Source organism: Geotrypetes seraphini, chromosome 6 (assembly GCF_902459505.1).
Source record: "Geotrypetes seraphini chromosome 6, aGeoSer1.1, whole genome shotgun sequence".
Taxonomy (NCBI): Eukaryota; Metazoa; Chordata; class Amphibia; order Gymnophiona; family Dermophiidae; genus Geotrypetes; species Geotrypetes seraphini.
Window position 1 is genome coordinate 202,966,147 of NC_047089.1, and position 23,794 is coordinate 202,989,940.

Here is a 23,794-nt window from a genome sequence, read left to right on the forward strand (position 1 = left end):
TTTTCATACACTGCTTCCTTGGTATACAGTCTGTCGCATTCATATTCATGGTAGATATCCTGAAGCCCTATGGCTGGGTATGCCCCGAAGACTGAGTTGAAACCCACTGCTTTATAGTATCTGCAATGGCTTGCAATTAATGCGTGCTGCTATTCCACCTGATAACATGTCTTTATAAATCCACAACATTTTGTTGTTTGTTTCAACTAGCCTGTTGCTACCACAGGACATCATACCTAAGACACTGCAGTGGTACAAGGAAAGTAGTGTGCCCACGGAGAAATTGCAGCTCTTTAACACGGCTTGATTGATTGAGTCCTCTCCACGCCAGGATGCTGGTGTGAGTCTTCACACCTCAAAGGAAGGCCGGAATTTGAGCCTTGCAATGAGCTCTTGTTTCTAAACGGAACCGGCTGGATGCTTATACACGTTGCCGTGCACCTGCTGCTCAGTGAAATCTATTGCACAGTGTGGTTAAAAAGAGCCAAAATGGAGATCTGGAGCAAAAGTCGCTGGATGCTGTGCTTCTTTCAAGATCACTCAGGACTTCACAGTAACTCACTTGGTATGGAATAATGAACTCCATTTACACTGTTTGAGTTGATAGAGGTGACTTATACTTCCTGATGTGCGGTACTGAAAAGATTGTTCAAGTCCTGAAAGACAGACCAGCTTGCAACTATCTTGTGTGCACATGGCTTCAAATGAAATGCACCTAACTTGACTCAATCGTTCTAAAGAGTCGTACTGCTGTAAGCACAGTAAAGATTCTTAAAAGACAATGAATAACATTTTTCAACAAGTTGGGAAAGCACACATCTACTGTGATATTATAACATGTGTCCTTTTCCTCTCTTGGCAGACTCAAGCATACCTGTGGTAGACTTGTAAGGAATGGGCGTTGTGAAGTACACCTCAGTAAGGTTGCAGGGGGCACATGGGTGGGAGGGGGAGATGTACATGAAATGTATTTGTGCCTAGTGGTGGTATAGGTGAGTTATATGTTGTGTATACATGTGGTGAAAGAATAGGAATGTGTGTATGTATATATAACTTATGGCGGTGTTGACTGTATTCTGTAACTGTATCCCTTCTATTTAAGTTTCCTGAGACTACATGGTAGGATCCTGTTCTATAACAGAACAAAGGAATATAGTACTTAACATCTTGACTAATTCCTAGCTAATGGGTTTTCCTAAAAAAATATCTGAGATCTTTACAGGTTGCTCAGAACTCTGTGGCAAAGTTAATTTCTGGAACTTCTAGATTTGAACACATCACCCCTGTTCTTAAAGAATTGCACTGGTTGCTAATTGAGTATCATATTCGTTATGAATTGTTGCTACTTGATTTTAAAACATTGGCTGGCTGGAAATCTCCAGTTTTGTTAGACTCCCTTTATATTTATTGATCAACATGAAACTTGCATTCCTTGAAGCGTAATGCCCCGGTGGTCCCATCTGTTTGTGAAATTCACCATGAGGAATATATTATTATTATTATGTTCTTGTATACCGCCATACCCAATGAGTTCTAGGCGGTTCACGTCAATTAATTAAGATCCGATCTGAACACGGATTTACAATATTTTGTCGGAGTTACAAGCAACGAGGAAGGAAATGTTGGAACATTTTAGCAGAAATTTATCAGAGTTACAAGCAGGAAATCTATATTCTACATGCATGGGCCACAGTTATGGATCCAATTGCCTGATCAATTGCGAGTGCTTGGCGGTGTTGACTGTTTCAAGATTCTGTTGAAAACATTTTTGTTTAGGGAGGTATATCAATGCTGATTTTCCAGATTTTTCCTTTTCTTTTTTTTTCTTAAGTGTTTTAAAGTTTATTATGTCATGTCTGTATGAATTATGTATGTTTGTTGGAATCTGCCTAGAAATATTGATAGAGTGAAATATAATATTTTTAAATTAAAAAAAAACAAAACTGGATTTTTGCACTTGCTCCAGCCAAAGTTGGACAAGTTCCTGCTAAACTGGAACATACGCAGGTGAGGCTTGACTCATTTAGAGCACTGGTCTTTGACCTGGGGGCTGCCGGGTGAGCAGACTTCTGGGCACGATGGACCACTGGTCTGACCCAGCAGCGGCAATTCTTATGTTCTTATGTACACCTAAATGTGGCAATACCCATATAACTTACAATATTATGTTAGTTATGCACATAAATGGGAGCTCTACCTATGTCTCTCCCATAACCTGCCAATGCGTATGCCCCTTTACAAATACATACTTTGCAAAATGGACAGGAATAATGCTTTAGGTGGAATGCATAATGTGCATGTAATTATTAGCACCTAGTTTAAAGAACTGCCCTATGTATGATATGTTGGTTTCGGCATATGAAAGAAAACTTATGCATAAGGATAGTTGGACAGATAGATGGATGAACCCTTGATAATGGGTGCTATCACCTGTTGTAAAACAGAGCTTAAAAGTTGCTATTCTCATTTTATGCTGACATTATTTATCTATTACATTGATGGATGAAAGTCAGGTTATATCTCACAGTATGTCTTTGATACAGATATGCTTGCATGAAAAAAACCCCAACTACAATTCCTTCTGAAAATGCCACAGTCGGTCATTCTTGTTCTCTTTCTCTTTTGGTCTCTGTCACTCCTCCTACCTTTTGGCAATATTATTGACTTATGTTAGTGAAAGAAGACACTGGCATAAGAAAGGTGCAGATCAAAACAGAATGATAGGTCATATCACTCCAAGATTGATTAAAGGACTTCAAATGCAGAGTATGAAGTTATAGATTTAAAGCTCAATTTTGCATAGGATGACTAGGTCAGAAATGAAATATCCAAGTTGTGACTATTTTACAGAATGGCTGCCGAACAGAGAGGGCCATTTTCGAAAGGACATCTAAGTCCAACTTGGACACTTCCTGCTAAACATCAAAAGCTGGAAGCACAGAAATGTACATTTTTGAAAGCCAACCCCCCTCCCCCCAAAAAAAATAAAAAATAAAAAATCACCTACTTGGATGTCTAGGCCAACAGAACATCCAACCCTTAGGAAGCCTAACTTTATAGCCCATTTTCAACCATTGAAAAGTCAAAGCTGACCATTTGGATGTGGGAATGGCCATCATTGCGATGAACTGGTCACACAGAGATGCCAACAGAGCAGTGGGATACATTATATGGCACTGCTGTGAACTTCACATAAAGGATGCCAGAAGTGCATCTCACCATAATACTCTTATAATTTATGGTGAGTCCTCCAAAACTCCCCCCTAACCTACTATATCCACCTGTCTACCACCCCAAAAGTAATTATGGCTGCAGGTGGCATCTACATAGCAGTATAGTAAGGTTTTGGTGACCTCACATTTTCCACCAAAAAAGGTCAATCTGCTCATACTCAGTCTTTTGAAGAGTCGTTCATTGTTTTTAGGCCACAATTGTTTTCTGAGAACATAGCATCCAACTGGACTCCTGAGGAAGGCGTGTTTGCCAAAACACAGACCGTGTAGGGTCCGGAAGGACTACACATGTATTTATTTGTGTTTTTTTGGAAGAAGTTATAAATAAATCATCTATTTTTATCGTTTGGATTGTTTTCACTATGGAATATTGGGTCTTCCATTTTTTGTTTCTTGTCCATGAAAGTGCCAGTTCAGCAGTCTACTCGAGTTACATGCCATGTTTCACAAAACTGCATATATAGCAGGTCCCAATTAAGGAGCCAAGCTCCGAAAGTAATCTTTTTTATCTTAATTTTGGGTACTTTTAAAGACAACAGGGCTAAGCATTATTGCCACCTCAATCAGTCCTAAAAATCTCTGGCAGTAATAAGCAATTTGCTGACATTTGGAGGAAGAAGAAAAAAGCAAATAGGGAAACATTTGGAAAATGAATGTGTACTCCTTACTTTTTTTCTACTACTCAAACCGTCTCTAGAACCTGTCCCCTAAAATCCATGGCAGCAATTCTATAAATAGGCACCAAGAGTTACTACAACTAGTTATCATTTCTATAGCATGTCCAGATGTACACAGTACTATACATTAAACATGTAAGAGACAATCCCTGCTCAATAGAGCTTAGAATCCAATCACAACAGACAAACGGGACAAATAGGAGTTAGGGAATTTCTCACAGATGGAATGATAAAAAAAAAACATTGGTAAGAGTTAGGAGTTAAAAGCAGCCATGAAAAAGTGGGCTTTTAGCCTAGATTTGAACACTGCCAGAGATGGAGCTTGATGTACTGACTCAGGTAGTCTGTTCCAGGCACATGGTGCAACAAGATAGAAAGGACAGAGTCTGGAGCTGGCAGTAGAGGAGAAGGGTACAAGTAAGAGACACGTATCCAATGAATGGAGTTCCTGGGGAGAAGTATAGGGAGCGATAATAGAGGGATACTGAGGAGCTGCAGAGTTAAGGGCCCCAATGCCATATACTTAGTGCCACTTCTATATCAGCTTCTTGGTGCCAAAATTCCTGTGGCACCATGCACAAGGGTTGAGGGTAGGCCTTCAATGACCCAGCCAGACAAGGTTGTAAAAGGTTAAACTAAACACTGTATTAACTCAAAAACCTGAGGCCTGTTATTTCACAGGGTCAGGAACAAAAGGCGACAGTCTCTTAATTCAGACAAAAAAAGTCTTGAGATGATCCACTGGCTAAAAGAGTCCCAAGACACAGTCTGTGTTCTATAACTGCTATGCTCCAAACACAGTCTGTAAAGTCTCTCTCTAGGTTGCAAGGTCTGACTCCAGCCAAACCTCAGGACAGGGTTCACAGGTATTCAACAGAAAATATTGACCTAACTTAGCCAAACAGAGTAGCGAGACACACATAGTCAAGGCATACCAAGGATCACTTTTTCCTTCCCTAGACCTCCTTAACCCCACTCTGACACTCACTTATACAGTTTCTAGTTTCTGTCTTTTGGGCTCCACCCTTCCTATCTCACTTCCTCTCTAGGCCGGACTAGGAGTTTTAAAGTGAGCTGGACTACCTGAGGGACTATTCTTAAGGACGAGGGGCAATGCTCTATATATTCCCTCACAATTCCATTATAGAACACTAGCATATTGGCATTGGTGTGCCTAAATTTAGGAACCAACAATTATGCCAAGTCAATGGCAGTTGTAACCATTGGGCTGCAATCCAGTTGGGTTTTCAGGATTTCCCCAATTAATATTTTGGGAGCAGTGGGGGTTTTTTTTTTTCTTCCTTAAAGTTTGTTCAGGAAGTTTTTCATTGCTCTTGGTTTCTGTTTAAATTAATATGTATATCATTATGTTTATTTATTAGGGTTTAATTAGCACTGTTTTGAAGAAATTCACCTAAGGCATGTATAGCAAGTATAACTGAACATTGTATCAAAATCCTTCACCTTATCTTCTTAAAAGACCTCAGGGGCTACCCTCAGACTATCCACAACTTCCTAATAATGCTGAGATCATAGTAGCCAGCCTCTTCATTGGTCTCAAATTTTCACAAGAAGAGATTCAAAATTTATTTTTTAATTTATCAATTTATTTTCATAGTCAAATTTTATTTTCTTTGCTCTCTTTTTACATTAAATATATCTCATTTACCGATAGACCTCAACTGGAAGCCACACACCAGTGTTCCCTCCAGACCTCTACAATAACAGGCCATAAATCTGGTCACTCATGGTCAATGTTCAGAAAGCAGGAGTTATCCAGGCTGACTTTCAAGGTTGGCGTTGAGCCTAAAGGCTGTTTCCAGTGACTGGCATTGAATATCCAGTTAATTTTTTTACCATTAAAAATGTAACTAGCTAAGTTTATAGTGATTGAAGACAGACTAGTTATTTAAGTAGTCCAATACGGACACTAAACATAGCTGGCTAGTGCTTTAAATTTCATGGATAGTCATCTAAGTCACGCAACCTAGCCAATTATCCACTGGCTGTTAAATGCTAATATTCAGCGGCCATCTCACCCTGAATATTAACATTTAATGTGATTTAACTGGCCAGGGGTCATCCCTAGCTGGTTAAATAGAGCTCAATATTGGTGGTTGATGTCACCATTGAATAATGACTATAAACTCTGAATCACTCCCCTCAGGGGCTGTGAATGCTGCCTCCACAGAATCTCGCTTGACCTTGGGGATGGAGGCAGTGAAATACCTGACTGGGGATATGTAGCTAGAAAAATTTTATTTTGGCCCAAAATCTATAAACAACATGCTGCAGTTAGGCAGCGGTAGGCGCCCTACTGTCGCCTAATTGACCAATTGGAGGCCACATTTAAAAAACAAAACAAAACTGAAGGCGGCACCGTTCTAAGGCATATGGTTACTAGAGAATGACACGAGGACAAATTGTTCCCCGTCCCCGTGGGAACACATTTTCCTGTCCCTGCCCCATTCCTGCAAGCTCTGTCCTCATCTGCACAAGCCTCAAACACTTTAGTCATAAGTAGCAACATTGTAGAGCTCAGACTATGATGTCATAATGCCTCATTCCACCAATGCCTAATCTCTGTCCTCATCTGCACAAGCCTCAAACACTTTAAAATCACAAGTAGCAACATTCTAGAGCTCACACTGTGATGTCATAATGCCTCATTCCACCAATGCCTAAGCTCCGTCCTCATCTGCACATGCCTCAAATACTTTAAAATCACAAGTAGCAACATTCTAGAGCTCACACTGTAATGTCATAATGCCTCATTCCACCAATGCCTAAGCTCCGTCCTCATCTGCACATGCCTCAAACACTTTAAAATCATAAGTGTTTGAGGCTTGTGTGGTTAAGGCAGAGCTTACAGGAATGGGACAAGGACAGTGACAAAACTCACGGAGACGAGATGGGGAAATTGAGTTCCTGCAGGGTGTCACCCACCTGGCCTCCGCTGGGTAGCGCAAGTGCAGGAAAGGGTGACCAGGCTGATTTCTGTGCGCTACTCTATAGAGAGAATGACCCTTCAGGGTGAAAACTGCCCAAGTTAGTTTCAATCCAAAATTCAAACAGTAAAAGAAAACAATTCTCAAACAGGAGAGCTTTGAAAGGTAAGTTTATCAAGCAGGCCTTATTATTCTGCCAAAAGAGCCAATAAAATGAAAAAAAAAAAAAAACCCTCAAAACTCTGGCTTGTTCATTCTGGGCTACATTCACAGTCCCAAACAGGCCCAGCAACAAAAGCTATCAGTAAAGCAAACTAATGCACAAGAGGAAGAGAAAAAAAAAAAATACAAACACTAGGATTGTTTAGGGCTGGCCAAAAGACCACAGCCCAGCAAGGTGCCTAGACTTCAGTAGTCCAAACAAAGTCCTCTTCACCAGGCCCTTGCATTCAATTCTTAACCAAACCAATTCTTAACCAAGTAAACAGTTCATGTTCTCAAAGCCTGCCTATTACCAGCTTTGGCAGGTGTTTAGCTCCTCAGAGCTGATTGTGGGGGGTTAAGGCTGCTGTGTAGCTTTAATCACTTTTTCTTTATATAATATAAGAGAAAAAGAGTCCCTCAAAAAATATCCCACCCGGATGGCACAGCATAAGCAATTCCTAAACACTGCAGGGCTTTTGGATAGAAATAAAAAAACATGCCACAAATGGCTACTTGCCGGCAGTGCACAAGTTGATCTCCGTGGCCTCTGTCTGCAAACCACTTACCGTATTTTCACGCATATAACGCGCGCGTTATACGCGTTTTTACCTACCGCGCATACCCCTCGCGCGTTATATGCGTGAGCGCGGTATACAAAAGTTTTAAAACATAGTTCCCACCCCGCCCGACGCCCGATTCACCCCCCCCAGCAGGACCGCTCGCATCCCCACCCCGAACGACCGCTCGCACGCGCTCCCACCCGCACCCGCATCCACGATCGGAGCAAGAGGGAGCCCAAGCCCTCTTGCCCGGCCGACTCCCCGACGTCCGATACATCCCCCCCCCCCGGCAGGACCACTCACACCCCCACCCCGAAGGACCGCCGACTTCCCGACAATATCGGGCCAGAAGGGAGCCCAAACCCTCCTGGCCACGGCGACCCCCTAACCCCACCCCGCACTACATTACGGGCAGGAGGGATCCCAGGCCCTCCTGCCCTCGACGCAAACCCCCCTCCCCCCCAACGACCGCCCCCCCCAAGAACCTCCGACCGCCCCCCCAGCCGACCCGCGATCCCCCTGGCGACCCCCACGACCCCCCCCACCCCCCTTCCCCGTACCTTTGGTAGTTGGCCGGACAGACGGGAGCCAAACCCGCCTGTCCGGCAGGCAGCCAACGAAGGAATGAGGCCGGATTGGCCCATCCATCCTAAAGCTCCGCCTACTGGTGGGGCCTAAGGCGCGTGGGCCAATCAGAATAGGCCCTGGAGCCTTAGGTCCCACCTGGGGGCGCGGCCTGAGGCACATGGGCGTGCCTCGACCACCTGCACTGGAAGCTCGTTCCAATGCTCAATCACTCTCTCCGTGAAGAAGTATTTCCTGGTGTCTCCACGAAACTTCCCTCCCCTGAGCTTGAGCGGATGTCCTCTTGTGGTCGAGGGTCCCCTGAGAAGAAAGATATCATCTTCCACCTCTACCCGTCATCTTCCATTAGTGCGTGCTAAATCTATTAGCGCACGTTTGTAAAAGAATCCCAAAATGTATACTCATTCCTGATGGTGTGCGCATGAATAATACACCTCCGTTGTGAATAGTGCACTCTTTGCAAAGAATATATACACTTTTGGTACAGTGGGCATTATTCAGGTTAACAACAAAAACATAAAGGGCCAAATTCTCTAAACCACAGGTGTCAAAGTCGGTCCTCGAGGGCCGCAATCCAGTCGGGTTTTCAGGATTTCCCCAATGAATATGCATGAGATCTATTAGCATACAATGAAAGCAGTGCTTGCAAATAGATCTCATGCATATTCATTGGGGAAATCCTGAAAACCCGACTGGATTGCGGCCCTCGAGGAGGGACTTTGACATCCTTGCTCTAAACGGTGCTGTGATTGGTGTTAATTGACGCGGTAATTGACCATGTCATTTAAAACCAATTAAAATGTCTTTAAAAAGGTGTAGTAGCCTCCAAAAAAGGATGCTGTAATCACGTCTACAGAGGCACCTAACTGCGCCTAAGGTCAAAGTAGGGTGGCTTATGCTGGAAATGACCTTAGACATCGCTAGGCGCATCTGATTCCTGTCAAGCATAGGCTCCAGTAATGTAGGCCTGCAAAACCCTGGCATCATTAGCAACACCTATTAATGGTGCCCACGCATGATTGACACACGGCCAGTGCCGTTTCTGGAGAAGCCAGCCAATGTAGGCATTGTAAATAGAATCCAGGTCAAAAGGTCATGTTTTTCTGGTCGTTTTCATTTGCCAACGACATAAGAAACGCCACTGACATTTCTAATGTCATTTCAAATAAATGCACATCTCTAGATCTGAGCCAGGAATCCGAGCCAGATCCCTCCCACATGACCAAAGGCAACCGTAGTTCACTTTTTCCATCTCAGAGCTTCAACTTCACTACTTAAATGTTGTTTCCTACGGGGGAAAAAAATTAGGACCGTTTTCAGTGTTATTTTTATATCCAAGGTATATCATGTGTTCAAATTGCATTTATGATTCATCCTATCATATCACTGCAAGACTAAATATAGCACTAGAAGACACTTCATTGCTCAGAATAAGGTTTCCACTCATTAACACATATATAAAGTTGGACACATTTTATGTGCATCTAATTGCCAAGATGAATGAAAGCGATCTGTATCAGTGATTGGAAGCTTTGGGTAGTTTTTCTGAGGAACTTAAGTATGAGGGTAAAATGAAACATGTACCTTTGAAAGGACCAAATACCTGCACAGGTTACATTTTATAACCTAAATACATTAACACAGGATTTTTTTTTTTTTTTTAATATGGCTAAAAGTGCGCATACCATGAACACTTTCCATATTTTAAGCTAGCCATGAAAGGTCAATTTTATGCTATTTACAGAAATATATTAGGTTTGTTGCCAGATTCAAAGCATCTCTATTTCAGTCTCAATAATTTGAAATTAATGTTGTCTAGAATTTGTTCCCACATCTCTATTTCAATCTTAATAATTTAAAATTAATGTCTAGAATTTGTTCCCACAACCGAGGCCTAGCTTGATCAAGTTCTGCCATTACTGTCATAGAAGAATATTTTTTTTATTTTATTTAAAAAAGCTTTTAAAAAAATTAAAGGAGATATTTTTTTTTAATCTCCTGTTTTGCTGTGGTATCCTGACAAACAAATATTTGATTTGATCAAGTTTTCTTCTATTGCGCTTCCATTTAATAAACCTCCACCTGACCACAACTTTGAGAACATCCTATAGCATGTCTATCCTCACGTCTCCATTATCATTTAGTTCTAAATATTCTGTGATGGAAGTCTTTTTATCTCAGCATATTTCCTCCTCCCTATGCATGAAACTCCCCAACCCTATATGTCCTGTCTGTTTGTCCAAATTAGATTGTAAGCTCTTCTTAGAAGGGACCATTTATTATACGTACAGCACTGTGTACACATTTCAGTGCTATGGAAATTATAAATAGTAGTAGTAGTAGTAGTATACAAAGCTCTATGTCTGTCTCTCTCTCTACAACACCCCTCCCCCACAGTGCTTCTTTCTACCGGATCCTCTAATATCCCTCCCATGGGTACTTTTTTCTCTCTCTCTCTCCTTCTCTCTCCTTTCCCCCCCCCCTCCCTTGCAGGACAGTGCTTCTCTCTCTCCCTATGGCTCTCTCCTGTCTCTCACCTACCTCCTCACCTAATCTTTGGGCCAGCCGGCATCAGCAGCAATGTGAACCTGCTGCCATCAGCCTGACCCAGAAGCTTTCTTTCTAGAGTGTCCCAACTATGCAGGAACAGGAAGTCGCTCCAGATAGACTTCTAGAGCAGGCCGATGGCAGCAGGTTCACCTCGCTGATGCTGTTAGCTGGCTTGAAGATTAAATTTCAGTGGAGCCAGAGGAGGTAGGTGGGGGACAGGGGAGAATACCCCGAACAATGCAGAAAGCAGTTCAGAAACCAGACAGTCCTCTAAAAAGAGGGCATGGCCAGGAAAATCCAGACATCTGATAACCCTACCTCTAGGTCTCTCTTCCTCCCTGTAACTGGCCCACCTCACCAAGAGACTCAGCTTCTGTTTCTTTAAGAAAGAAAATCTAACAACCTGGCTCTTATTTAGGAAGCCCCTCAGCATACTCCCTCTCAGCTGATTCACTAGGTTTCTCCTCTCAACCCCAACTAGTGTAGGAGCAGCTCAGCTCTATCCCTGCAAGCCTTTCTTTGAAGTGCTTCCTTTAACTTCTGTGACCTTAGCCCAAGGATTTGCACCTGCCTTTTACATTCCTCTCACTGATGGTGTCTTTTCTCTCCCTTGATCTCTCTCTCTCTGTCAACAGCCTTCTGATATTCAGGTACAGGCAACATTGCTTAGGAAGGCATTCAGCCCCTTTCCTGCAATGGCTGGATACTACAATTTACTCTGCCAGCCACCTGTGTTAAACCAGGCAGTTACACTACACTTCCCAAAGTTCCTGTGGGCTGCCCAGCCTTTTGTGTTCTGATTCCACTTGTCCTCCCCTTACTTCTGCCAGCTCATCTTATTTTGTTACTAACACAGAACAGGGACAATGTTTCCTATATTGAAAGTCAGTAAAGTTTTGCTGAATGAAAAGGAAACTGACTTTATGAAGCAAAAGCAAATGACTCAAGAGAAGTGACCTAAGTCCAAAAAATAGCTCAGAGGGGGAGATAACCCCCTCTTGGGGCAAGAGTTTACCATCCAGTCATAGCGTGTTTGATGTAAAAATAGGTCACTCTCCGAGACTCGCTTGTAAGTTTGTATTTTGTATCTTCTTAAATATAATATAATAAAATCCTTCAATTACACCACTTGAATTTGTATATAAATATAACTGTATATTGTAGCATTCAGTTGTCACTGGAATATAAGTTAAACCTCACTTAGCTTTTAAAAGGAGTTCAATAGGGTCTCAACGCGGCATTACAGTGTTACTTCTTCAAACGATCAATGTTCACGGATATTTAAAGCTACAATGGATTCTAATTGTTAAACAAGCATTGCATATATCCCGGTGGGGTCTCCTGAAGCAGACACCGAAACGGGGCCACGTTGAGACCCTATTGAACTCCTTTTAAAAGCTAAGTGAGGTATAAGTTATATTCCAGTGACAACTGAATGCTACAATATACAGTTATATTTATATACAAATTCAAGTGGTGTAATTGAAAGATTTTATTATATTATATTTAAGATACAAAATACAAACTTACAAGCGAGTCTCGGAGAGTGACCTATTTTTACATCAAACACGCTATGACTGGATGGTAAACTCTTGCCCCAAGAGGGGGTTACCTCCCCCTCTTCAGAGTTTCAGCTCTCTGAGCGATTTTTTGGACTTAGGTCACTTCTCTTGAGTCATTTGCTTTTGCTTCATAAAGTCAGTTTCCTTTTCATTCAGCTCATGTTATTTGGCACATCCCAGGAGCAAGAGTATGCAGATTTCAGGTGAGTGCTTTTCTGCTCCATTCCATATATTTTCCCTGTCAATAGGGGAACCTTCTGTTTTTTGTTTTGTTTTTTTTAATCTAAAAGTTATTCCTGATCTTCAGACTTTTCTCAAACTATGAGCAGCTAGCTAGATAGCATTACTAGACGTTCTTTGACACAAAGTGGGCAGTGTGAACTAATGGAAAACTTTTGCTATAAAGTATAGGGAGCGTGTGAGAAAGCTCCTTCAAAGACATATGGCTGACTGCCTTTGACAATGCTACATTACTGATCTTGGTTGTCTATTTGATTCACACTGATTGATATGAATTATAGTGAACTACCAGCTTTCCGCCTCTCCTAATGTGTCACATGCTTACCATATTTCTCCTTTTAGAAAAATTATTTTCATTGCAGATTTTTCCAGAGGTATCATTGTCAGAAGGTATCAATGGTTTCATTTCAGATCTGTCAGATATAATCATCAAGTCTGCCCTTATTCCACCAGGAACATGTGATGGAACTTCATTGCATATAGTTGACAGCTTGTACTGCAAACTCTGAGTTTTCTCAAAGCCCATTATAAGTTTAAAGTCATCAGACTGTGAGAAAGCTGTCAGACTAGAGCTTGCAATTTTTATAACGGCAGACGTCATTAAAATGAAATGGGAAGGTATAAATTATTTAATTCTACTGTCAAGGGTGGCCAAAAATATGAGGAAACTGATCTAAAATGTCTGACATAGGGTAAATATGAAGGAAGGTTTGGGGACAGGACGGGGAATGTTAGAGTAGGCTTGAAGTATCTAGTGGAGACATCCAGCAGAATACACTTTCCGAGACATATTAGTTACCTAATGTTTGGTATAGATATCTACTACCTATAATTTAAAAAATGATTTCATGCACTGAACATCAACATTCATATTTAACCTGAGTTTGTCTAGAAATCCAATGGCCCTATGGTTTACATTGCCCTGTAACTAAGACATAAGATTCAAAGTGTTGTGCAATAAGGAGGAGACTAGCATAAGTAGTCTTTTTGAGGACTGTGCTGGGAGTCCAGGCAGTTTTTTTTATTTTGCAACTTTTGTCCGGGGAACCAGACATCTAGTAACTATCTGCTGTAGCATCTCGCATACCTATCCGAACTCCTCCTCTCCCGCTCCCTGCTCGTATCCAGAATCATCTTCTCTCCCCTCCTCCCACCTATCCGGAGTGCTCCCTCCCCACCCCCTCATGGGATCTAGTGCTTGCTCACCCAGTGCTACTGTAACTTATGGCCATTGGTGGCATAAGAGAAGGAAACACGCTGCTTTTGGCGACCCGGAAGCTTTCTTTCTGCTATTGCTTCCTGTTCTTGCATAGGTGGGAAGCAGTAGCAGAGAGAAAGCTTCTATGTCACCGAAGGCAATGTGTTTACTTCACTCATGCTGCCGATGGCCAAAAGTTACAGCAACGCCGGGTGAGCAAGTGTCGGATCCTGTGTGGGGGTGGGAGGATAGCATAGGGAGGGTAAGAGAGATGCTGGACCACAGGGATGGGAAGGGGAAGATCCCAGACCATAGGAAGAGGAAAGGGGGAAGACAGATGTCAGACTACAGGAGAGGGAAAGAGAGGAAGGAGATAGTACACAGGAATGGAGGGGAAGGGGATAGAGAGGGAGGATATGGTGCACAGGGATGGGAGGGATGGGGAAGGGAAAAAAGATGGAAGAAATTCTGTTTATGGATAGATGGGAATAGGGGAGAAGAAAAATGGAGAAGATGATATACATGGATGGCGGGGAAGGGCAGAGAGAGGAAGCAGAGATTATGGCATGGATAGATGGGAAACTAGATCTGAAGAAGCAGAAAAATGGAAGAAAGTTGAATGTTAAAAGTTAATGCCAAAGATGGATGTAGGGCAGAAAGTGAAGGAAAGAAAAATAGCAAATGGATAAGAAGGCTCTAGAAATAGAATTAAGAACTCAGACAGAAAGAAGACTGGGAAAAGATGAGTAGAAAAATAAAATCACTAGACAACAAAGGTAGGAAAAGTGATTTTATTTTCAATTTAGTGATTCAAATGTGTCAGTTTTCAGAATTTATATCTGCTGTCTACATTCTGCACTGTTCAGGGAGAAATATATTTATTTGGTATTGTGTTGCATGCAGAGCCTGGTATCTTAGGATTTTGTTTGTGCATTTAGTTTGTGGTCCTGTATTTGCACAAAGTTTATCTGTGCTCTGCACGTGTGACCAAGACCAGGTGTTCTGGTAGGAATGAATGTTGTAAAGCGTCATTGGTATCATGGCTCTAAGTAGGAAGATATTTATTGGCAGTTTGGATTTTGGAAGGCCCCGAGCTTGGGGTTGTGTCTAGAAGCCCTCTGCGAATGCGTAGATGTTGATGTGAGAACATCACATGAATGAGCATGATGTCATTGCATTGACATCCACACAAGCCCAGAGGCCATCTAGATGCATCCTGGAGCTTAGGGAAGGAGATATTAGGTCCATGTGGGGCTGGAAGCAAAATAGGGTGGGGCTGGGGCGAGCAGGGCAGGGCTGGGGCAGAACGTGGCAGGGCAGAGGAAATCTGGTAATCTTAAGCACAAGCAACAACTATTTAAAAAAGTATCAGTAAGAAGGCTACAAATAATACAAAATACAGCAATAAAAATTATTACTAATTCAAAAAAATATGTTACACCACTTCTGCAGGCTGCACATTGGTTGCCAATCACACATAGAATAACTTTTAAAATTATACTGTTAACTTTTAAAATTCAACAATCACATGCTCCGACATTTCTGGATCGCCTCTTGATACCGTATTCTCCATTCAGGGCACTTAGATCAACAGAACAGCATTTATTAACTATTCCTTCTTTAAAAATAATAGGGACCAGGAGATCTACCATTTTCTCAGTTATAGCACCCCAGCTTTGGAATAATTTACCATTATACTTACGTAATGAACCTTCCTTAGAAAAATTCAAGCGTTCCTTAAAAGTTTTCTTTATAAGGATGCATTTGAAACATAGACAGCATAATTTATCAATCACTAAATCTTTTAGACTTTAATCAATCCTACAAGTAGGTCGCAAAATTATCCTTTTTATTTCTTTTCTTTTTTTTTTCTTATGTGTTCCCACCAAATGTGTTCTTCCCAAAATGTTTCTTTTCTTTCTCTAAAGATTGTAGTTCATCCCCCTTGCCTTCTGTACCAGTTATGTATTAGAACATATATAATTTGTATTAGAACGTATTTAATTTGTATTCAATGTTTAGTTTTGTCCTCCCCTTTTTAAAAAATGTTATACGCATTGAAATATGACATTGCGTAGATAACAAATCTTAATGAAACTTGAACTTGAACTTAGATTCTTTTTGTTTGGTTTTATTTCTACATATTATCTTTAAAAATGGACTAATATGGCTGCCACACCATTTCTCTCAAGATATTATCGCCCTCAGGACATGCTTATGCTACTATCCAGGTCTGAATATGGCAGCTTGTGATGGCGACCACCCCCCCGCTAGTTGTTCGGGCCAGGAGGGAGCCCAAACCCTCCTGGCCACGGCGACCCCCTACCCCCACCCCGCACTACATTATGGGCAGGAGGGATCCCAGGCCCTCCTGCCCTCGACGCAAACCCGCCTCCCCCCAACGACCGCCCCCCCAAGAACCTCCGACCGCCCCCCCAGCCGACCCGCGACCCCCCTGCCGACTCCCACGACACCCCCACCCCCTTCCCCGTACCTTCGTGTAGTTGGCCGGACAGACGGGAGCCAAACCCTCCTGTCCGGCAGGCAGCCAATGACAGAATGAGGCCGGATTGGCCCATCCGTCCCAAAGCTCCGCCTACTGGTGGGGCCTAAGGCGCCTGGGCCAATCAGAATAAGCCCGGGAGCCTTAGGTCCCTCCTGGGGGCGGGGCCTTGGGCACATTGTCAGGTTGGGCCCACCTGGGGGCGGGGCCTGAGGCACATGGGCCCAACCCGACCAATGATGCAAATGATGCAAACCCACTGGCCAGTCTTACAACTTCACCAGACTCTGGGGAGTTTCCCTAGAATAGCTTATACTAGAGGGAGAACGAAAGGCCAAATGTTTGATTTTCAAAAATTTGGGGTAAGGAGACAAACCCATGGTAAAGGTTCTCATAAACCTAATCTAATCTAATGCTATGCTTGACTTTATATACCGAGTCATCATTCAAGGAAAGCTCAACTCGGTTTACAATAGTTAAGTTATCAAATAAAAACCAGAAAGAATAAGACTAAGTTTGGTGTTATAGATGCCAATGGTGCTCTCTCACTATAGAGGCTGAATCATGGAAAGTCCTTGGTAGAGATTTTACTCTCTTCTCTAACAAATGCACAGATTGTAATAGCAAGAATGTCATCTACACTATTGTTTGCCCCTGTGCCTTAATATATATTGGCAGGACACATAGATCCATGAAACTTAGGCTGACAGAGCACAAGTCTCGGATTGCTACAGAGTCTTTACAAGCTTCGTTGGTCCAGCATTGAACAAGTAAGAATCATACATTGGGGGACTTACAGTGGGATATTATAGATCAAATTGAAGGGAGGGAAGGTGGTAATGATGAACGTTTTTTAAATTATCTTGAGCAAAAATGGATTTATAAAATTAATTCTGTAGTGCCCGGGGGTTTAAATTTAGCTTTAGAATGGGATTCTCTATTTTGATCTGGATGTCTGGTAATGATGATATCAAGGGTCAGCTAATCTGAAGGGAGTATAAAGAGGCAGAGAAGAAAGCCACCGCCATCTTGACACATTGAAAATGAATGGTCGGGTGACGACGGAGTAATTGTGGTAAGTGCTAGGATAATAAAATAATTTTTTAACATATATCTATAGATTTAAACATTTAATCAAATATGATTTTTACTTTTCTAGGGAAACAATCCTTGATAAAGCGTTGAATACATGAAACATGTCGGATCCAAGCTTCCCCGATCATAAAAACTGAGATAAGTCATAAACCTTTAATACATATGTAAAAGCATTTGACTAGTAGCATTTTAAGGCACTTTTTAAGCACTTTGAAACTGTTGCACTTTAAAAACTGCACTTTAAATATTGAACTCTAATTAGGATAAAAAAAAGTGAGCCAGTGAGGAGACAACACGTCAAGCTTATCACTATGATAAACATTTAAACGATGAGTGGTGTTTCTCAGGTCCAAAGCTTCAGTAAAGTTATGAAATTTATAGCTATTGAGTGGTTAAATCATATATCACAACGGATATTTATCACTTGGAATAAGAGGTGTTTATGAACTATATTGTATCTCATCATACATCTATTTACAATAAGCATCTATGTTATTTTTCCTCGCACATAGTAATGTACAGTATTATTAACATTAGTTTTAGTGGCATATAGGGGCCATACATGTTTTATTTGTTTGTGCCATATCTCTGTCTATCATGTCTCATTTTTTCAGATAGACCTAGTCTATGTAGGTTTGAAAATCCACCTTTTATTGTCTGAATGAAAGACCGTACCCTTGTAGTAGCCTGAAGGAACTCTGGCAGAAAGACTAAAGACTACATGGCAGCTGAGACAATAAAGGTATCATTCTCAAACTCATCTTCATTCTTCTTAAAAGGCCACCTGCCAGTCCCTTCCACTTAAACTGACATGATGAACCTTTTATTTAATATGCATTGCCCTATTCGCTGTCATTTCCTATTACAACTGCCACTAGAAGAAAGCTATAAATGTCTACATTTCCTTCCCTTCTTCTAATGACAGACTTTTAGGCAAATATTAATGCCACGACTCTTATAGGAGACTCTTGTTGATGCCACCAGTCATTCAGCAATGTTTTCTCAGCAGAGGCATATACAGTACGTGAATCGTGTTAACTATAGTAAAATGTCACACCTTGCAGACATTTCTCAATAAGACAATCTAAGGAGTCAATCAAGTTTAATATTTAAGGGGGGGTTGCCATAGTGAAGAAAATTCATGTTTTTTCCACGTTTAGAGACATGAAAGCCCATTTTAGATGGAACTTTATCGGAATTGATACATTCAGATGGGGATGTTCTCAGCTCTGGTTGTATTTTAGAAAAGGATCTTCCAAAATACGTTCAGAAATACATGTGTACATGACAGCAACGTACTGTGGGAACATCTATTTTACAATTGTGAATATAGAAAACCTCAATGAAGAACCTATATGCGTAACGACAACATTGTCATGGGTATGTCTACCATTTTTAGAAATCTACATGTGTACATACTCCTCATTAAGGACAAAGGCCATGATTATTCTGTACTTTCAATTTTGCATGTTTGTGGGTGAGAAACAATGGAGGAGTAAGGAGGAGACCTCAACCTGTCCTTTAAAGAGCCACCCAAAACTAGCGCATTTTAAAAACCTATAAGGGCCTGAGAGCAGCTGTAAATCCTAACGTTGATATATTTCAATGTATATGTGCATTCCCTTTTGGAAACAAGGAATACCTATATAGATTTTGGATCAGCCCAAGCCCTGCCTAAACCATGTCCCATTGTTATAAGTATGCAGTACACATTTAAACATTAATATTGGCTTTCTAAAAGTGGGGTTTCTACATTTGTAAATACTGGTATTATTACAGGTAAATCACAAATCTAAAAATGTTGCATCAATTATGGATGTGAATCCACAATTGTTTAATACGAGATTCTCATATATTTGTCATGAAAGTAATCATTACGGTTGCTCATTGTTTTTTGTGATATTTCTCAGAATTATTTGGTTTTTTGCATTGCAACTATGTAATAAGGAAGCTGATTTGATGTCTATGTATTTTTTGTATTATAAGTCTTGTTTTTAATGTTGAAATTTTATTTGTGAATGTAATTGTGTAACTCACACAGAACTATAGGTGGTAGCGAGTAAGAAATTTTTAAATAAATATTAAAATTTTTTTTTACCAGTAATATATTACATGGAGGGGCATTTTTAATATGACATCTAAATCTGAATTTAGATGTTTTGTCGAGCACACACAAAATATCCAGTACCAAAAATGCTCATTTTAAAAACTACAAAACATCTATCTAGTTTTTCTCAAAAATGGATGTTTTTGTGCTCAGTGCATTTATCTTTTTGAGCCATTTTTTGAAAAAAAAAAAACCACATCCAAAAGAAAAACACACAGAACAATCCATTGAGATGTAGAAGGGGCCAACATTTTTAGTAGAGTGATCACACAGACATTCCAGGAGAGCAGTGGGAAACCCTATGGAACACTGCAGTGAACCTAACATAAAAGGTCCCGGGTACACATCAAACTATAGCCCTTTATATTTATTTATATCCCACCCTTATCCAGGGCGAGTTACACACTCACATACAAAAATGTAAAATTACATATAACAGACAAGTTGAATCAATGACAAACATATCTACAAACAGGAAAAACATTCCAGAAAATAAAATACATAAGTGACCAGCACCCTACTATCATCAATCTCTACTCTTCCTCATTCATTCAGTCTCAGACCCTGTATTTCACCTGACAAAACAGATGCCTTTTGAGTAATCTTGGGGAGGTTATTCCATTTCCTGGGCCCAATGCAATGGAAAATACTATCTCTGGATGATGCTAACCTCAGATCTCTTACAGATAGAATTTGCAGATCTAAGTGTTCTGCGGACTGAAGCAAGCGAGACGGAGCACATGGCAGGATACTCTGGAGGAGAGGTTTGGGAGCCAAATTGTGCAGGCACATGTAAACGATTAACAATAACTTATAACGTATCCTAACCTTCAACTTCAACCAATACAAACTTGCATAATATTCTATCACGTTTCTCATCTTCCCAATCTAAACAGATCTGACCACCAAATTTTAAGCAACCTGGAGCACACACAAAGCCGACCCCGGCACTCCCAGAAGCACCAAACTACAACAATCGAGGACTGAGAGAACAATTGTCTGAAACACTGTCTTAAACAGATGCCCTGCCAAATAGGGCCTGAGTCCATTCACCAAACGGAGATAAAAAAGTACGCCTTCCAAACTACTGCCAGCACCTGCCTTTTAAATGTAAGCCCTGAATCTACAAGAACACCTAAATATTTCACCTCACGCACAACCGGCACAATTTCTCCCAGTAACTCAAATGCTTCTGGGACATCAGGATCTAGTGACCTCGTGACACACAACACCTTCATCTTCTGAATGCTTAATCTAAGCCAATTGCGGTCCATGCAGGTTTTTTTTATAGCTGCTACAACTGACTGCAAGTGTGATGATGCCACATTAAAATCTCCTTCTATTGGGAAAAAGAATTGGATATTATTGGCGTAAAGATGGTAAGATACACTGAGATCTAAAAGCAGTTTACAGAGTGGTGCGAGGTACAGATTAAATAATGCAGCAGACTGTGCAGACCCCTGGGGAAGCCCTATCTTAACCTCTCTACACCGTGACAGATTTCCTCCTATCAAAACTTCTTGCTGCCTCCTACTCAGAAAAGCCAAGCCAATGCCGACCCACAAATCTGACATCCCTTCAATCTTGTTAACAACATCACATGGTTGACGGTATCGAATGCTGCCAAGATATCCAGAAACACTACCAAATATTTTTTGTTCCCTCTAAGCTGAGCATTGGAGCAATTGTTCATATATTCTAGGAGCGATGCTCAGAGATTTTACATGGTGAGCCCTTCAAAACTGACCCAAAACCCACAGTACCCAGCTATACCACACCAATAGCCCTTATGCCTATAGGTGACATCTACGTATGAGTATAGTGGGATTAGGATGGGGTTTGGAAGGTTCATAAATTCCACCATAAGTGTAATGGTTACAGTGGAGTAATAGCCTGAGTCTCCATTTCTGTGGTTCACGACCCACCAACCAGGCTACTCCAGGAACCTGTTTGCTACTGTACTAGGACTGGCCATAACATCTTAAGTTGTCATACAGGCAGGTATGTACCATTTCATTCAAATACTCGGGGTATGGGGAGGGGTCAGTGACCACTGGAAGAGTTTGAGTGGGGTCATGCCTTCATCCATACAGTGGTCAAATGGAATAAATGTTGAACCAACTTTATCTCAAATGATCTGTCTTACCAAACTTTTAGGAAGTCAATCAAAACTTATCTCTTTGACAACTTTTTCTGACTCCATTTCTACCATGATGTACACTCGAGAGTTTTAAAGGAATTGAAGGCTGAAATCGGAGAGCTATTGCAAAAACTTGCCAATCTGACAATCAGAACTGGACAGATACCAGATGACTGGAAGATAGCGAATGTCATGCCAATTTTCAAAAAAGGATCGAGAGGGGAACCGGGCAACTACAGACCTGTGAGCCTTACATCTGTCCCTGGAAAGATGGTTGAACCACTGATCAAGGATAGCATAGTCCGGCACCTAGATACACACGACTTGCTGAAACCCAATCAACATGGGTTCAGGAAAGGGAAATCATGTTTAACAAATTTACTTCAATTTTTTGAGACCGTGAACAATCAAATTGATAGTGGAATGCCGGTGGACATAATATATTTGGACTTCCAGAAAGCATTCAACAAAGTTCCACATGAAAGACTTCTCAGGAAACTACAAAGCCATGGAATAGAGGGAGATATACAAAGGTGGATAGGCAAATGGCTGGAAAACAGAAAGCAGAGAGTGGGCATAAATGGGAAGTTCTCAGACTGGGAGAAAGTGATTAGTGGTGTGCCCCAGGGCTCAGTACTTGGGCCGATCCTATTTAATATTTATATCAATGACCTGGAAGACGGAATATCCAGTGAGATCATTAAGTTTGCAGATGACACAAAGCTATGCCGGGCAATCAGATCGCTGGAGGATAGCGAGGAACTCCAGAGCGACTTGTATCAGTTAGAGAAATGGGCAGAGCAATGGCAGATGAAGTTCAATGTGGAGAAATGCAAAGTAATGCATTTAGGTAGTAAGAATAAGGAACACGAGTATAGAATGTCAGGCGCAACTCTGGGTAAGAGCGAACAAGAAAAGGACCTGGGTGTACTGATAGATAGGACCCTGAAGCCATCGGCACAATGTGCGGCAGCGGCAAAGAAAGCAAACAGAATGTTAGGCATGATAAAGAAAGAAATCACGAGTAGATCGGAGAAAGTCATAATGCCACTTTATAGAGCAATGGTCAGACCACACTTGGAATACTGTGTCCAACATTGGTTTCCCAACCTAAAGAAGGATATAAAACTGCTGGAGAGGGTGCAGAGACGAGCAACGAAGCTAATAAGAGGTATGGAGAACTTGGAATATGAGGAACGACTCAAGAAACTGGGACTGTTCTCCCTTGAGAAGAGGAGGCTGCGAGGGGACATGATCGAGACGTTCAGAATGCTGGAAGGCATCGATAAAACAGAGCAGGAAAATAAATTATTTACATTGTCCAACGCGACACGGACAAGAGGACATGGTTTAAAGCTAAGGGGGGGACAAGTCCAGGACAAATGTCAGGAAGTTCTGCTTCACGCAGCAAGTGGTAGACACCTGGAATGCTCTCCCAAAGGAGGTTATTAAGGAATCCACTGTGCTAGGATTCAAAGGCAAATTAGATGCACATCTCCTTACGAGAGGCATAGAGGGATATGGGTGACTAAAACTACATCAGGTGTATACCTGACTGGGCCTCCGCGTGTGCGGATCGCCGGACTCGATGGACCATGGTTCTGATCCGGAGATGGCAGTTCTTATGTTCTAAAACACTTCCAGGAAAAATTGATTAATCTTACTATGTTAATGTAATTTTGAAAGTTTTTTGTAATATCACTCTCTGTATACAGTCTCTTCCTCTGTAAACTGCTCTGAACTGTTTGTGGTATTGCGGTATATAAAAATAAAGTTATTATTATTCAATGTTAAAACAGGTCTAGCCCTAGATACCCAAATTGTGCTCTGGATGTATTCTTAAATATTCAATTCTGGTAGAAATATGTTTAAGTCATAAGCCTACCCCAGTACTGCCCACATCACACCTCAAACGCACCCCCTTGAGATTTAGACAAACTGCATATGAACAGCATAGATATCCATCTAGAAAATAGTTTTCAAAACTAGCAAACTGGAAAGATTGGCCAAGAGAAATGTCTCTAAGCCCCTTTATGCCACTGTTGAACATTTTTCTTTTTTTGAAAATGAGCTCTCTACACTGCCTGGACATCAGAGCCTTCCCATGTGCCTGCTCATCTTGGCTGATCAGGACCTACAACTTTTGCCTACTCATGAAGAGACTTTCCCCCAGTCAGGTTTTATATCAGCTC

At 41.4% G+C, this 23,794-nt stretch overlaps 1 protein-coding gene across 2 annotated transcripts in view; it reads right to left on the bottom strand.

Moving 5' to 3' along the window:
- LRRTM4 (leucine rich repeat transmembrane neuronal 4) overlaps positions 1-23,794 on the bottom strand; it is a 718,417-nt gene that overhangs the window by 376,555 nt on the left and 318,068 nt on the right. The gene's annotated exons all lie outside the window — the stretch shown is intronic.